Consider the following 16,904-nt stretch of genomic DNA (forward strand, 5'->3'; position numbering starts at 1 on the left):
CTTGATGCCTAATGCATAAAGCGCGCGTTGTACCTTGTGTCTTTCTCGCCGAAAGATGCGGCCGGATTATTTCTCGCGGCGGAAGGCGAGCGACGATCGCGACGCATCACGTGCGTTCACGTCTCGCGCAGACCACATAGCGAGCTATTCCCACGCACACCGCCGGGCTCGCAGACGGTGTCGTCGTCGCGTAGCGAAGGAAATACCTTCTCGGGTTCTCAGTGCAGGCATGCGCGATGCGCCAAGAACGCGACGGGGGAGGCCTCTCCTCTGTTGGTGGCGGTGGTGGGTAGTAGCGCCGTGGCGGGTGCTGACTGACGCGGATCTTCTTCGCCTTTGCCTCACCTGGCGACGACCCGTGCATTCAAATGGGGCCCCCCAGCGCCGCGGAGTACAATGGGACAGACAACCGCGGGCGGGCAACTTACACCTCGCATGGAAACCGCGCCGCACGTGGCACCTCTCTTTCCAGCCGTCTTTGGACTCTGTCGGCAGTCCTATTTGTATGCAGTGTTGTGAACGCTAAAGGAAAGGACGCAGTACCGTATTTCGGCGCCACATACGTGTGCCGCGTTTGTTAGCGACACTATGTTCGCAAATTCTTTTAAATATGGGAATTCGAGGGGGAAAAAAACGATAATTTTTCTGCTGGCTCAGCGTAGATGAAAAACCTGGCGATAATCGCGAATGGTATGGTATGGTATGGTATGGTAAAACTTTATTAAGGTCCTTCGCGAATGTTATAATGAAATTAACTTTTTTACTGATAAGATTAGTTCACATATTGCGTCTATAGAAATAAAGCCGGTCAGTGCTGTAGGTACGTTCGCATGCTAGAAAAGTCACGATAGCGTCATTGCAGTATTTCGAGTCAACAAGCCTTGGCGACCCTTTATAGGCTCGGTGCGCACCTTCAAGTTTGTCTAGTTGTCTTCTTCCCTCTCCCTTTTCATCCCTATATACCCTTTCCCGAGTGCAGGGTAGCAAACGGGACGTGCATCTGGTTAACCTCCCTGCCTTTCCTCTTTTCTGTTTCTCTCTCTCTCTAAGACTAGTACCAGCTTCGCTACCTCGATCAGTCCCAAAAATCAGCGGCGAAATCTATTGCCATCTGATGTAGTTTTGTCACGCAGTGCTTAGAAGGTTCTTTTGTGGCAAAATAGTCAGTGGGCATACAAGCCACATATGCTGCATAATGCTGTGCCAACCCAGCTCTCCTGGAAGTACTTTACAAGGGTCGAAATTTGCATTGAAAGTGTGTTTTCTCGCCTCCAAATACTAACGCTATAGCGCGCTGTCTTATAAAGCCTTCTTTTCCTGTGACGGCAGTTACATTCTTGAAACGGCATTTGCACTGTTCGTCCAAGTCATCGCTGTTATTGTTTCGTCAGGCCACATACTCAGTTTCACCCTCGCAATGTGGCGAAGAACAACGAGACCTAGCTTGCTCTGTCGTTGGAATTCGAAGTCATGACAACTTTGCACCGTTGAACTTACGTTTCAACTTGCATTTTACCGTGTGCTATTGTTTGCGGTACCAGTATCATGTGATGTGAAGCAAAGGAGCATGTTTCTCGTACCACTATAAATTGTTCTGTCAGACTGTACAGCTGTTAGCATTTTTGCTCTTCTATTTATTATATGCAGAGCTGTCACAATTTTGATTTAGAATTATGGTCTTTGCATGTTTAGTACCAATTGCTGCCAATTGCTGCCAACTGCCAATTGCTTTAGGTGTGCTTTTTTTAACAGCGGAGCTGTTTAAGCTCTTGGTTGGGCCGCGTAGTGCGAACAAAAATTGTAGGCGGATCCTGGAGTTAGTGCAGAAAGGGATCACCGCAATGGCACACACCCCTGTGAGCTCGAGGATGGTCCGTCAAGTGTACGCCAAGTGTAGATTCAAGAAGCCCTTGATGTTCTGCACAACTCCGCTCGGAAAGCAGGGTTGGACATTTCCGCCCAAAAATCAAGCTATGTTGTGGTGGCCAACAAGAAAGGACGCACAAGAATCACGCAGCGCCCCTTTACATTTAAAATCGGCGCAGTGACAATCCCTGAGGCTTCGGAGGTCCGCATACTGGGTCTCGATATTCACCATTCCGGCGGTGGTGCACACTGGCTCCGTAAAATCAGACAGACTTCGACAAAAACACTTCACCTTATTCGTCGCATTGCAGCAAAAGCAGCTGGAGCTCGTACTGACGTAGCTCGACGGCTGGTACGTGCAGTCTTGCAGCCACGAATTTATATCAGGCACAATTTCAACGGCTAACTTTGGCACAGTTGGCACAGTTAGAAACGATTAATCGCGATGCTATGCGTACAATAACAGCACTACCACGCATCACTCCGATACCAACGTTACAGGAACATGCCCAGCTCAACACAATTGCAGAGCTAATTTCGCAACGTGAAAAAGCACGTGAAATAAAAAAGCAACTTGTTCCGGCTGTCGCTGCGTTACATGCTCATTTTCAACGCGGCTCTCGTATTGACAATCAGCCCTATCCAATGCCTCCCTGGGAATTCACCAGCATCACAACTAATAAGCCAACGAAGTTACGACGCAGCGATACAACAGGTATTATTGACGACCACAATATCATCGATGCATCATGTGCTGACACCTGCACAGTCTATACGGATGCTGCTATTCTCCCAGACGGCGGGAGGACATCATTCCTCAGTACAACGCATAATTTCATCAGCGGCCACCAGCGCTATTTATCTACGGAAGCCAGCGCTCTAGTAATGGAACTTCAAGCCATCCACGACGCTGTGCAAGATGCGACATCTAAGCTGCCTACCATCAAACAACTAGATATCTTCACTGATTCTTTAGCGGCTATTCAGGAACTGAAGAAGGTTGACAAGGCGATGGAAATCTGCGAGACAATACACACGATGAATAGAAAAACAGCTACCTGCGTCAAGGTACACTGGATTCAAGGCCATGCAGCGAACCCTCACAACATTGCTGCTGACCAGCAGGCACATTGCCCTCCTAATCCAGACCTTCCGTCTATTCCCCTCCCACCTCAACCCCTTAACTCGCTCCGAGCCCGTAAAAATTTTCTCCGGCAGGACACACGCGCTCTTATCCCCCGTGTGTCTGCTCCCTCCCCCTTCACCTTACTAGGGCGGAGGAAGTTGTGCTTAGGAGGCTTCGGGCCGGGGTGGCCCTTACACCGGCTGTGATCTCAAGGTGGAACTGGTCGCATTTACCACTGGGTGCTACGTGTCCATACTGCTCCGTCCCTGTGATGGAAGCAGATGCATACCATCTAATATGGACATGTACTGGTTTACAATCGGAACGCTCGCGTCTCCTACTGCAAGCCGGCCTCCGCTACAGTGTGACAACCAGCTATGACCGCTGGATACATGATAACAGATTCCACAAAACACTGCTTCAATTCATACACAACACAGGCCTCACAGCACACATATAATACACATATACACATCAAGAATTATGCCTTAACGGCAAGTCTTTATCGCAATAAAAAAGAAAAAGTGTACGCCGAAAAACCTCCGCCTGGCGATGACGTCACCGTGCGTCGCCTAGCAACGCTTCGCCCCAGCTGCACCGACCGCGCCGAGCCTCGCCACAGCTGCGTGAGCCGTGACGTCATGGCACGCGCCACATCGCTTCGTTTTAGCTTTGCCGAGCTATGACGTGACCGCGCCGTGCGGAGTGGTTGCCGCGGCTGCGGAGACACGGAGCTAAGCCGTGACGTCACTGCGCCGACCCACGGGATATATAGCTCCGCGATCGCCGCCGCGGCGACACCAGAGCCCCGCCGTCTCCGCGTTGAGCACATCGCCGCGAAGATGGGGCGGCCGGAGGAGAGCGTCACTGCCGAAGAAGAGGAAGCGCGGCGAGGAAGCCTGGCGCGATAGCCGCCGCGCTGCTACTAGAGAGCGAGTGAGATGACTACTAGAGAGCGAGTCGGTGATTCGCAGAAGGTCCGGAGTTACGAGCCCGCGAAACCGTCCAAAAGCGTTTGAGCGTACAGCTACTTTAATGACCGAGTGTTCGTTGCTCCTTGGGCTATCGATGATTCCGGGGCTATCTTGCACAAAACGTGGCCGAGTCTCGTAGCATAACGTCGCAAAAACTTGGCCGAACCAAGATTTAGCTAGGTGGGGCCGCCAGCTTCGCTGTTTGCCCAGTCTTCGAACCACTGGTGTGAAGCTGCCACACTTTATTATTATTATTATTATTATTATTATTATTATTATTATTATTATTATTATTATTATTATTATTATTATTATTATTATTATTATTATTATTCTGACTACACGCATCTTTGGTAGAGGGCATAGGCCCAATCAAGCCATTTCTGTGTGGCTGTTTGTCTGTGCTCCTGACATGTGTACCAACAATGTCAAATAAATATTTTATTTGATGTCCCTGCGACAACATGGGATTCGGAGTTGGACGCGCAAACCACTTGCGTGACACAGAAACTCTTAGAAGGCGTCTGTGCATGTATTTCGGGAGCCTCAACAGGCAAACCTTACAAAAGTTGTACATGACATTAAATTGCATCACACCAGAAACGCTACTGGGGTAATAAACGCTGAATAGAAGCGCCACGTAATTTCTATAACGATTTTTTAAGGAATGGTAGACAGCGGAAGAAGACATTGTCTTATATATGTCGAAAAGAAGTTGTTCTTGAGGAGAACGTGGTGTCAGTTGTTAATGTCGATGGAATCGCTGAAGTCTTGGTTGTTTATTTAAATGTTGTTGTGTTTTTTGCGCTACGTTACTTTACGTAAGCTCCTACACCTGCGGTTTTCCAAACATGATTCACTAATAATAGTCCGCCAACGCTGAATAATTCAGTAACTAAGCTTTGTTTATGAGTTCGCTAAGGTTTCTGAAACTGTTGAGCTTGGAAAAACGGAATCTGCCTCATATACCGCCACAAAACAAACTACACGAACGTAAACGGCAAGAATAAGAAATGAAGAAATGGCACCGTGACAGCTATCCCCAGGAGATGATGGTACCCCATGGCTTGCACAGCAATTGGTAACTGTCTGTTTAGGCTTTGCGTTTATCTTGGTTACGTGCACCTTCGTTGACTTTCAGCGCCGCTCCTTCCTGTTCTTACGGGTCTTCTCTTTCTTTGGGGCTAATACGTATTCACCTTCGTAGCTGCTGCTGTTGCGCTGTAAAACCTACATCTGGTGCCACGTCAAGCGCCTGGCAAAGCCCTAAACTTACCCGCGTAAGTGGATACGTGTGGCGGTAAAAAAATACGGCGGGTGTTCAGATTTTTTACCTTCTTTCACATGAATGACAGAAACCTGAAAGTTATTGTGTTGAATTTATTACGGAAAATTTACCACGTCTCAACGCATCTGGTGTTACGTGGTGCATTCTGCTTATGGTCCTCGAAAGCAGACGACGCGTGGCCATGCACTGGGCGATGGACCTCGAGCGTTTGCAAATGTCGCGAAGGGGCATTGTGCGCAGTCAGAGACTATAACCTCGTAATTGAATGCCCTCCTCTGTCGTAGGAGGTCGTCGGTTTGAAACCTAGCTATTGGCACCGGTCACGCGCTGATAGGTAGTACAGGCGTCCCCTGGCACAACACTCTGCTACCTTCGAAGGTCAACTACTTGGGATGAAGTCTGCGCCATGAGAACTTCCGTAACACCCTTATGGCATAAACAACCTTGTTTGTTAATAGAGGGGGCGTTGTGACTCACAGAGGAACAAAGTGCTTAGTTAGCGTACAACATCGGTGTCGGCAAGAAGAGAAAGCTGCAGAACGTTCTGGAGGCAGCCAGTCGTAACTAAATGTAATTGGCTGTCGCTATATTAACAGAGCAGACTAACACGCTGATTGGATCTCACCTTTGCACGAAACTAGCGTTAGTGAAGTTTGTAACGGCGCCAACATTGATACGGCTAGCTGGCTCACTTGGGCGTTCCACGCTATTAGAAGCGAGAAGTCGTAAACTTCATTTCGACTGTCATAGAGCATATGAGGATGGTTATCCGTCTCGCTTGCAGCAACGGTCACGGCAGCATCCCCGTGACGTCGGATTTTGCACCTTTTGCGAAAGTTCGACGCTACCAATATGCGTCTCCTGTGATTGGCTGACATGTAGGAACGTGTTGATGCTTGCTGTCTTCTTCGGTCAGTGTGTGCACATTTGCGTACGATACTTGTTTCTTGCCCAGTGGTGGCAAGAAAACAAAAAGCGACACGGACATTGAACCTCGGGTAAATCGAACGCTCTGCGTGCTTCCGTTTCACTTCGATGTTCCGAGTATTGATACGCACAACTACTTTGCTGAAAGCACTACCATGTTCTAACACGGTAGCTTTAACGGCTATGGCGTTGCGTCGCTGAGCTCGAGGTCGCGGGTTCGATCCCGACCGCTGTGGCCGCATTCGAGTGGGTCGAAATGCGAAAACGCTCGTCTACTTACATTTAGGTGCACCTTAAAGAACCCCAGGTGGTCAAGACGGCGTGCCTCATAATGAGATCGTTGTTCGGGCACTTGAAGCCCCGTAATTCATGTGTAATTTATTTTTTACCATGTTTGACGGGATGGATGTTCGACGTGCTGCGTTTCGTCGGTAACGGAGAAAGAATAGTTTTTCCTTTCTCGCAATGCCTGGAGCTAATATTTAGCGTGTGGTTGTACTTTTAGGTGGTGATTGAATTCTTTAAGTTAAAAGAAAAGGCAATGTGTCAGTCTGCACAATAATCCGATATTTAATTACTTTGTAATCATAAAGAATCACTACATAATGCACAAAGCGTCACCCCTACCACCTTGACTCTCTCTCTCGCTTCTCGGATTAAAGTTTCGTACATTTGACACATCTATCGACAGTCCACCTTAATTCCTACCGAATAGGCGCTGTGCCCGGGCTCTCCAGATTGGCTGACGGGAACTCGAGCTTTCTTTTTTTTTTTTACAGCGAAGCTGCATATGCCTAAGCTGAAGCACTCCTGGTCCGACCACAGAAACCCTCCGGCAGAAATAAACCTGTCAAAAACTCGCGTCTCGTTCACTTGGTATATACCGAAATTGGCATGGAAGGGTACGAATGTATGACTAACATGACTGATATGTCATGACACCAATAACGTCCCATGCTCGTAAGTTACGTCACGATTAACGATATTAAAATCACGTGCGGTGCATACCCGCTTTGGATATGCGGGTATGAGCAAGGGACAAGAAAGAAAGAAAGAAAGAAAGAAAGAAAGAAAGAAAGAAAGAAAGAAAGAAAGAAAGAAAGAAAGAACGAAGAAGGAAAGAAACGAAGAAATCACGTGTGGCTCATACCGGGCCCGCACATTTCATCTTCACTGGTTTACCATCTGTACGGGGTGCATGGGCGGTAAAATTTTTCTTTTTCACCGCGCTGCACCGTCCTATCGAGACGTTGCGACGAGGCGGAAGGTGTCGTCGCGTGCAATACGCACCTCTGCGGCGGCCACGACGAGCCACCAACGCGGCGGCGGCGGCTGGATTCTCGCCAGACACTCGCCGCACGTGAGTCATCGCGGCCGGAGACCGCGCGTGCCCGCACGTACAAAACAAGCGCACCAAACACACACCCTCGCTCCACGCCCCCTCGCGTTGCCACATTCCCGAGCGCCGCCGCTGGCTGCGCCGTCGTTAAAGGCGCGTACGGGTTGGGGAGACGGTATACTTACGTTAGCCCTGCTCGGCAGGTGTCCCAGCGTTCTGCCTACGTTGTTATACGCGCTACCGGGGGGAGTCCGTCCGGCGTTCGCTGTTTGCAGGCGAGCCGTGCAATCTGCGGGAAATGTACCGCGCGAACAGTTTACGTTAGTGCGCGCATACAGTTAAGCGGGGAACGCAGATGTGCATCCGAACCATCCGATTCGCCAGACTAGAAATGATGGATGCTCGGGCTTTTGAAACCCGTTGGAAACTCAGTGGAATGCAGTTGTATACCGTCAGCATAAATTCAAACGCGAACGATTCCGAAACTATACTTTAATGCGTTGTCTCGTTTCCAGGTTCGCGTGCATTTGTAATAGTGGCCCGATTCAGACTGCAAGACGTACGCTTCGGATTACGTCGTGCTTGGAAACTGGCTGCGGAGAGTTTACGCGTTGAACTTTCATGCAATTACGCGTAACAGGCGTTCTAATCGGTAATCTCCTGTTCGCGTCTCAAATTGTGCTGATTTTTGACTGCGGCTCGTGGTATGACTAGTCGTTCACCAACAAAGCACCCAAGAAGTTCGTAATGAGTTTCCCAAGGCTTTACAGTTTTCATGGTTGTGACGCACCTGTTTTCTTCAATGATTAAGCAAAATTTGGTAACGCTGATGGAAGAATGCAAGCTAGGATAGTCTCAAGGCTATGGTTAGGAATGCCCGCTTTTCGCCGACAGGACCGGAGACGCTAGCATCGAAGGCCATGCACTCAAATAACGTTCTGAAACATTCATCCGACTAGGCTATGGAATCGAAAAGCAAAGGCACTCGTGTGCTTGTGTTTAGGTGGGGTGTTAGAGAACTCCAAATGATCAAGATTTATGCGGAGCCCCACACACTGCAGCCTCCATCATAGCAGGTTTAGAGACAGAACTAACTAACTAACCTACTAACTAACCAGCTACTAACTAACCAACCAACCAACCAACCCACCAACCAACTAACCAACAGACTAACCAACCAACCAGCTAAATAACTAGCTAACTAACTAAATCGATCAATCAACGCAAGTTTGTTGCGGAGTTATCTTTAACACATCTATATAACAAAGGGTTCTACGGCCGTGTCTTAATGTATTCGGCTATCGCAATGATGCGGCAAACAAGGACGCTGAAGAGACGCAGATTTTGTTGATATCACTTGCATGTTTTTCATTTTAGTTCATAGGGGTTTTCTTTTTTTACACGTTTATTGTAGTTATCCTGTGAATTGTATAAAAGCATCCGTTTCGAAAAGAATAGACCAATTGAAAGTCAGCGCCGTGTTTGTCCATTCTTTGTAGGACAAGATATGTTCTACATCCGGCTAACACTCCGAGGGTATACGATCTTGTACACATGCATAAATACCATAGAAAGTGAATTGGAGCACGTCCGTCGCGGCTGCTCAATTGGTAGATCATTGCACTCGTGATGCAGAAGACGTGGTTTCGGCTCCCACCTGAAGCAAGCTGCTTTTTCGTCCACTTTCACTTCCTTTCCGCTTAATATTTACACATAGTTCAATTCAAACGAGTAATTACCCCTATGCATTTCTTCATTAACTTTTGGCGTCATGTGGTCGTGTACCGGAGACGTCAGAAAAATTATTTAATTTTTCACGCTTATTCCAGGCTTATTCCGCCCACATCGAATACGGCCGCAGCGCGGTCAAGATTGAACCCGCGACCTCGAGCTCAACAGCACGACGCCATCACCTAAGCCACCGCGGCTGATGAGGCATGTATACGGATGCATCAAGTGGCCTCGCGGTGCCATGATATCTAATGTCACGCCGTGTACAGTGACAGCGACTAAAATGGTCTATGAGGAAGCGTATAGCATAACGGGGAACGACGCGAGCTGTCTGAACGCCTCGCAAACGCAGTCGTCGCTGTGTACAGACAGGAAGGAAGCCGGCGACCTGCGGACTTGTTTACGCGGCTCGTACTCGACGCTTGCCAGGCTTAGTATAGACCCGCTGTCTACGTGTGCCGAGATCTCTTCAGCAACGTGTGCGTGCGTGGCTTGCACTTGTCGCGGGCCTGCCCGAGAGAGTGCTGCTCGCGCATATCAGCAATCGCAGCGTGCGACCACGTCAACGCTTTCTCCGAGCGTTCCTGCGCTGCTTAGGCGGGATAACGGAAATGTCAGAAGGTACCGCTCCACGTATTCAAGTTGTCCAAACTGAATTTTGCCTCTGACTGAATAATCAGACAACAAATACTAATAACAATAAATTATTTTTAACGCGATAGCGTTTAGGGCCCCCGTGTCGCAGAAAATCCGGCGTCGACAACCGGCGTGTGATCGCGGGTGGCGGAGAAAATCATCCAGCCACATCAACCGCACAGGCCATCCACGTGGTGCAAGGTTATGGAGAACAAAAATTGATTTTCTCACAGTGAAATTCGTCAGAAAAATGGTAAAGTACGACTTTACCATTTGGCGTCGGATTCGCTGTCGGATTGTAATTTGAATGTACGAGAAAACCTAATTCTGCTACTAGGAAACTCAAACACAAGCCCCTTTTCCAGCATTTCTACCAGACCTGCGCGCGTTGGGGCAATAGAAAACAATTAATAAAATAATAAGAAAAGGTGCTAGGGCCTTCACGTTTTCATATAAGACCACTTATATTGCCCCTGAAAAAACGTATTTGGAGCAATGCATTTCAGTTTAAAAGTGAAGCCGACTTTAAGGGGATCGGTGTAAGCTTGGTCTTTGTAAGCTGGCTTTCCCACGTTCAGTGTTGCAGGGAATGAAGCCTACTTGCCGTATGCGAACGATGCGATGTGAACGGGTCCCGATAACGCTATCGCGTTCTCTTAAAGGCGAAGCTTAAGCGTCCTCCATTTTTTAATTTTATGCTTTCCCCTGACTAACAGGCAACATAATCTATATTGATTTACTGATTTCTCTAATGCTTTTTGAATTCTGTTATGTATTTCTTTGGTCGTTATATAAATTCCTGTATGACTTCGATCAAGTGAGCCGTGAGCCAGCTCCGCTCATGTCCTAATATATTGTTGTGTCGTTGAGCGGAATTACGCGCAGGAAGAGACGAAGGGGACAGGACAGAGCGTCTGTCGGACGTCTCTTCTTGCACGTAATTCCGTTCAACGACCACTACATGATGCACCAACTGGCCCAACAGTCTGCGCTTCTGATCATAATATCTTGTTTTTCCGGCGTGACGTTATACTGGGAAAATAATGAAGCTCTCTAGCTAGCTCATAAAGTAACCCGATGCTTTCAATAGAGGTGTCGACCAAAGTGCAACCAAAATTTTGGACCCGAAGAGAAAACTGTCAAAAGTGGACTCTACCTGGGTATCATTTTCTTCTTTTTTCTGCGGTTTTACGTGCCAAAACCAGTTTTGATTATGAGGCACGCCGTAGTGCAGGGCTCAGGATTAATTTTGATCACCTAGGCTTCTGTAACGTGCACTCTACAAGGCAAGCAAACGGTTTTTTTTTTTTTTTTTTTGCATTTCGCATCCAACGAAATGCGGCCGCCGCGACCGGGATTCGAACCCGCGATCTCGTGCTCAGCAGCGCAACGCCTTAGCTAACTGAGCCACCGCGGAGGGTGTCTACCTGGGTATCGGTGAAGCGGTGAGGAATGCCCACATTATTGCAGCAGCAGAACGCACCCCTTGTCGCCGGTAGGGACCGAACCCACCGACGACAAGTTATCTTTTCCCCCAGTTTCATTTCTCTTTTCTTCATTATTCTCTACGGTTCAGTTTGAACCACAGCTAAATACCCCAAAGCTTTCCTTAGTTTCATTGCCTGTTGGCTTTATACGATCGTGATTAACAAAAACTGAGCCCCCCTGTGTTCCCTTTTCTCGTTCACACACACATTATATATCACTCAAGGATGAAAAAACTTGCCGCAGGTGAGGAACGATCCCACGTCTTCGCATTACGCATGTGATGCTCTTACCAATTGAGCTACCGCGGCGCCGTTTTCCATCCACTTTCACTTCGAATAATTTATCATTTCTTTAATTCCATTAGTGAGTACAAGTAATTTCCCTATATTGTCCTTGGTGTCTATGTTTGTTGGCTTCTTATGCTATGACTATATATATATATATATATATATATATATATATATATATATATATATATATATAGAGAGAGAGAGAGAGAGAGAGAGAGAGAGAGAGAGAGAGGAGAGAGACTTGCTAAAAAATCTGCAAGAGACCTATAGGCTAACGTAAATGTAGGTGCGCTTCGGCGATCGGGTTCTTCTTCCTCATCCTGTTTGGGCGCCGCCGCCGCGTCCGTTTATTTAAGAAAGGTCTGCGCACACTTGTTCTAGCTGTCGAAGTGATGCGAGCCGACTAGTTGCGCGTATTGCGCCGAGGGTTGCTTCTGCAAACACCATCTGGCTGAGGCAGCCCGGTGTATAGAGGAGCTGGCTTCCTATATAGCTGGCTTTCGTCAGGACCCTGGTGGCCGAACACTGACATTTGTTATTGATTCGTTTACCATGGTGGTGTGCTATACGCTAACAGTACGGGCAACGATGCATTTTCTGCGCAACATAGGACTGTACTGAAGACTGCGATTGCTAGGTATGCTGCGGCTGCGTTGGACGACCAGCATTCGTGGCACCGCTATTCCTTGCCATCCGCCATGTGCAGAGTAGCCGGTTAGAGCGCACAAGTTTAGGTCGACCTCTCTGCCTTTCCATAAATGAAATGCTTCTATAGCTCTCTCTTGTTTATTAGGTGCAGTAAAGCGATGTATTGGATGACAAAATAAATCTTACGTAAGCGCCGGCTTGAAGGGCAGTACAGGAAGCCCGGAAGGATACTCAAATACGGTGCAGACAAAGTGTTTGAGTACGCCGTCGTCGGGAACTGCAAGGCCGGTACTTAGGATTTCTTCTGATGAAATATATAGATCATTTAGATGTTCGTTTAGCTCTACGTTTTTGTGTGTACGCGTGCTTGTGTGCTGCTGCTGTTGTCGTTGTTATCCGTGGCAAACAAGATGGGCGTATTCACAAAGGCGTTGTTAAAACTGAGCTTCGTTTGGCTTTCACGACAGTCTCGGAAGGTAGGTTCGGAACCGTCCGCCTTGGCCGTTCGGCCAAGGTGGCCACGCGTTGCCCCACAGATTACCTGTCTACAGCGTTCAACAACCTTCTCCTACCGATAACAACAATAGAATAAATGAATTTACGCCTTATTCATCCGGATAGAATTTTCATTAGCAAATTAGGCCGGCCCTCCAGGACAATCCCAGTGTCTCATACTATCCCTCGGCGAACATAATTGCCCGCGTAACGCCGAGCCTGCGGCAATTGAGAGAACGAGGAGAACAGGTCTTGAAAACAGGCCTGTTACTGCGAAGAAGATGCACTTGAAGCGACGTAATTGTGCGACGGTAACTGGCCTGACAATACTATACCGACTTCGCAAATTGTACAGTTTTTCTCCGATTTCGTGTAATTAAAGTACAGAGGGCAGCGTTTACTGTTCGCTCCTTAATTGACACCGGCGGCCTTTTTCTCTCGCGCAGAGTGTCGTTCGGCAGCCTCAAGGGCTCCATGGTGGAGACGCTCGTGTACCAGGACCAAGGACCCGCCCACTGAACTGGCACCACTTCTCAACGGGTGAGTGAGCTTCCCCGTCGAGGTTTACGTGGCTGCTGCGCATCCGTTAAGTAAAAGAGTGAACTAATTATGTTCACTGACCAACGGTATAGCAACCTTTAGCCAGCGAGAGGCACAAGAAGCAAGAGGAACGGGGCTCATATATAAAACTGCAGCGTTTAAGATACGATTAAAGGAGTACTGAGAAACATATTTAGATCTCGTAGAAACTCTAGCCCACTTTTTTCACACGTAAAAGGAATGAATTGAGCAGGTTGGGAACCAAGTTATCTTAATTTGATACTACGGTTGACCTGGATATGGTAGACCTGGCGTCATCGATATATACAGGACGTCTGTCGTAACACAGAGCATAATTTGCTGACATCGTGTAATAGCAGTAAGGCAAGGTATAACGACGTTGATGTTAAAAGAATAATAAACGAGAGCGCTGCGCGTGTTTCTCGGAGTTCTTCTGTCGTGTGGCAGCAGCAGTTATCGCACGAATGGGAGGAACCACTGTATCATGACTCACGACACTTCCATCCCGAAGCCGTGATTAAGGTATACACACATGTGGCTGTCTCGGGCTCCGGGCTTCAGGGGCTGTCGTCTGATGCAGAGAGGAATCCAAAGAAGGTAGCCTACTGATCACTGATACAATTGGTCACACTATCGTATAAATTCACATTGCATCCAGGTGTATGGCTCGGCTAACCTCTCGTATACTGTCATTAAAGCTTTTCTCTCTGTTGAGATCAGTTGTCTAAATGTGTAACGCCTTAGGTCCCCACGATCTGTGTAATTCATAGAAAGTATTATATGCTTCATCTAGACAGTTAAAAGAAATGTACTTGTGAGAGAGAGTTCATGGAACGCAGGCATGCGAGTGACACACAATCAGGGGCACAGGGGAAAATATAAAAGTCAGTTGAGTGGTCATACTACTATTGCTTCTGCAAATGTTTGAGCAAACTGACAAAGCAGATGTGCTTGCGGATGGCACATGTGCGCTGGGAGAATACTCGCTCGGAAATTTTCGCAGCCAGCACTCCGGACCTGGTTCCACGCAGAATGTTTCGTGATCCAAGGAATCCGCGTCCATCACGTGCTGCCATCAGTGCGCGCGCGTTTGAAATGCGGGCGCACGACACCGAGCGTAACGAATGACACGGTTTGCGTTACTCGCCGACGCGTGAGCAGCCAGCTGCTCGGCCATGTGTGCGGCCATTCCGCGCTCGGCGAGATGACCACGAGAACGGCAAGAAAGCCGTCAAGGTTACCTGCACAGAGATAAGCTCGAAGGAGGCCGATTTCTGGAGCCAGAAGCGCATCGTTTCTTTCGTTTTCTTCTTCATCTATTTACATAAGGTTCAACGCAACAGTCTTGCAGTGACACTGACCCCGTGCCTGCGCTTGTACCTTACAGCGAATAACTCCTTACAGCGCCTTACCTATACAAGTCCGTGTACACTTTTCTTACGTACTATAATGCTGGACATGAGTGGCTACCTCCACGGCGACGGTCTTGTAATTGCGCCGATCGCTACCATAAGTTATGGACGCTCGAACACAGACCAATGACGAAATGCTCTTATACGTACTACGTAGAACGTTTCCGAATATCGTTATTGATTTCTCTTGTTTATAATTTTTTAACGGGGGTACGCGACCTACGTGCATATCAGCTGCACACTGAATGGTATCACAGTTCGGGCAAGACTGACCATGCAGCGAGCGCCGCAGCGCATTGCTTCGCGCCGGAGTTTTCGGAATCCCGTCCACGCTTGCACTTGTGTGTCACGTCGCGACCGCTAGGTTTCGCCGCTGAGCTAAACGTCAGGGGGTGCCGTTAGATCACCACCATCATTATCAGACGGCCGAGCATAAGAGCACAGAAGCGCTCAAACCGCAGTTTGCCTTTCGCACCGCGATTGTAGCGATTACTTTCAAAAATTTAGCGATCTGGAACAAAGAGAAAAGCATGACATAAAAAGGGTAAGAAGAAGAAGCTATATGTTCCGTTTTTTCGCGGAATTCCGCGGTTGCTTATGAATTTCCGTTATCAGGTTATTAGCTGTATGAGACGCAGAGTTTCATAAATGAAGTTCGCATATCTGGGATAATGCCTTACGTCGTGTATTTCGTGGGTGAGATTCTCTATAAAGTGAGTGGTTTTTGCCAAAAAGTTTAGAAGACACAGTCTAAGTCACAAGATCTGATGTCCGGCATTGCGGCAAGCTACACCTGTCATTCCAAGGGCCAGAATAGTAAACTTAATATATGTACTGATGTGCTAGTTGGTGATCCATGCTAGACATCCCTAAGTATGTCCTGATCATTCATGTCTGTGTGAACGTCTTCCTGTTTTCTTTCAAATGCGCTGATTCACTAAAACTGATTTAGCTTCTCGATGCTTCCAATTGCCGTGTGGAGCACACGTTCCGAACGCTCCACATTGCAGCCCTCGGGTATTACTGCAGCGGCATCGTTTACTATTAGGGCGAATTCAGGCGCACTACGATTGTAATTGCCTCTGTCCTTGCTTTTGACAATTATGCATCCGACGAAAAAAAATTCTGTAACGAAGAAGAATTCTGGGCTAGCTGTCGGATGATCGTGAGATCAGACCTGGTGTATGCTAGCAGTTACCGCCTTGTTTTTTTTTTTTTTTTTATTATTATTGGTGCTTCGTTATCAGAGCCTTTCACAGGTCCGTGGAATTGTATTTCAGTTTTTCGGCGCGATGTAACGCTACTAACAACACCATATTCCTATGCTCTCTTTGCTGCTAATAGGCGTTATACATGTCGTTATCTTCGCTAAACGAGCGCCTCGCGTTCACCCAACCATTAGCGCGCCGACTTGACATACGAACACGACGATGCCGAAGAGCGGTCTCGACGACTCTAAAAAACGCTGTCCACATCCCGCTGCGTGCCACCGCTGGTCTTATATGCGTCGCGTAGTTATACGATGGGGCGGACCGCTGTGGCCCACTTCTTTCTTTCCCGACCACGCCATCTCCACCGGTCGTATAGCGGTGTCAAGTGACCGTATACGCATAAATACGTATTGGGCAAGCTACAATAGCAGCCGACCGCGAAGCAAGTCGACGTGCGCATATGCGGAATGGGCGTGTCTGCGATCCACTTCACAGCACGGCTGCAGACGCACGTATTAGGCGATCGATTCAGAGCAGCCACGGCAGATGACCCGGGAAAAGAAAAAGGTGCAGCATTGTAGGAAGAATTGGCCCGCTTACGTCATTCTGCTCAAAGCTCACTCTGATAAAAAAAAAAAAAAAGAAATCTGCTCGAACTGACGCGAAGTGACAAGTATGTTGCAGTTAAGACTCTGCAAGGTGCGATTCACGAATGTCAATCACGAATGGAGATACTAAGTTCAGGTCAACCACGGGCTCCTAACATACAAGCATACCCGCAAATGCGGCCCAATTAATTAACGGACGCAAGTGTTTTCTACATCAGTCGTTTAAGCTTTATTCGAGGGACGTATTCTCGGACGATCACTTTCGGTGATACTATTGCCTTCGCGCGCCGTATAGTGCTCAACC

The 16,904-nt window shown here is 48.0% G+C and overlaps 1 protein-coding gene across 1 annotated transcript in view; it reads left to right on the forward strand.

The window, feature by feature from the left end:
* The window catches only part of LOC119466591 (uncharacterized), a 156,185-nt gene that overhangs the window by 31,535 nt on the left and 107,746 nt on the right, over positions 1-16,904 (forward strand). The window contains exon 2 of the mRNA XM_049657629.1: positions 13,255-13,348. The gene's annotated coding sequence lies outside the window, so the exon portion shown is untranslated. The remainder of the gene's footprint in view (positions 1-13,254; positions 13,349-16,904) is intronic.

Source organism: Dermacentor silvarum, chromosome 10 (assembly GCF_013339745.2).
Source record: "Dermacentor silvarum isolate Dsil-2018 chromosome 10, BIME_Dsil_1.4, whole genome shotgun sequence".
Lineage (NCBI taxonomy): Eukaryota > Metazoa > Arthropoda > Arachnida > Ixodida > Ixodidae > Dermacentor > Dermacentor silvarum.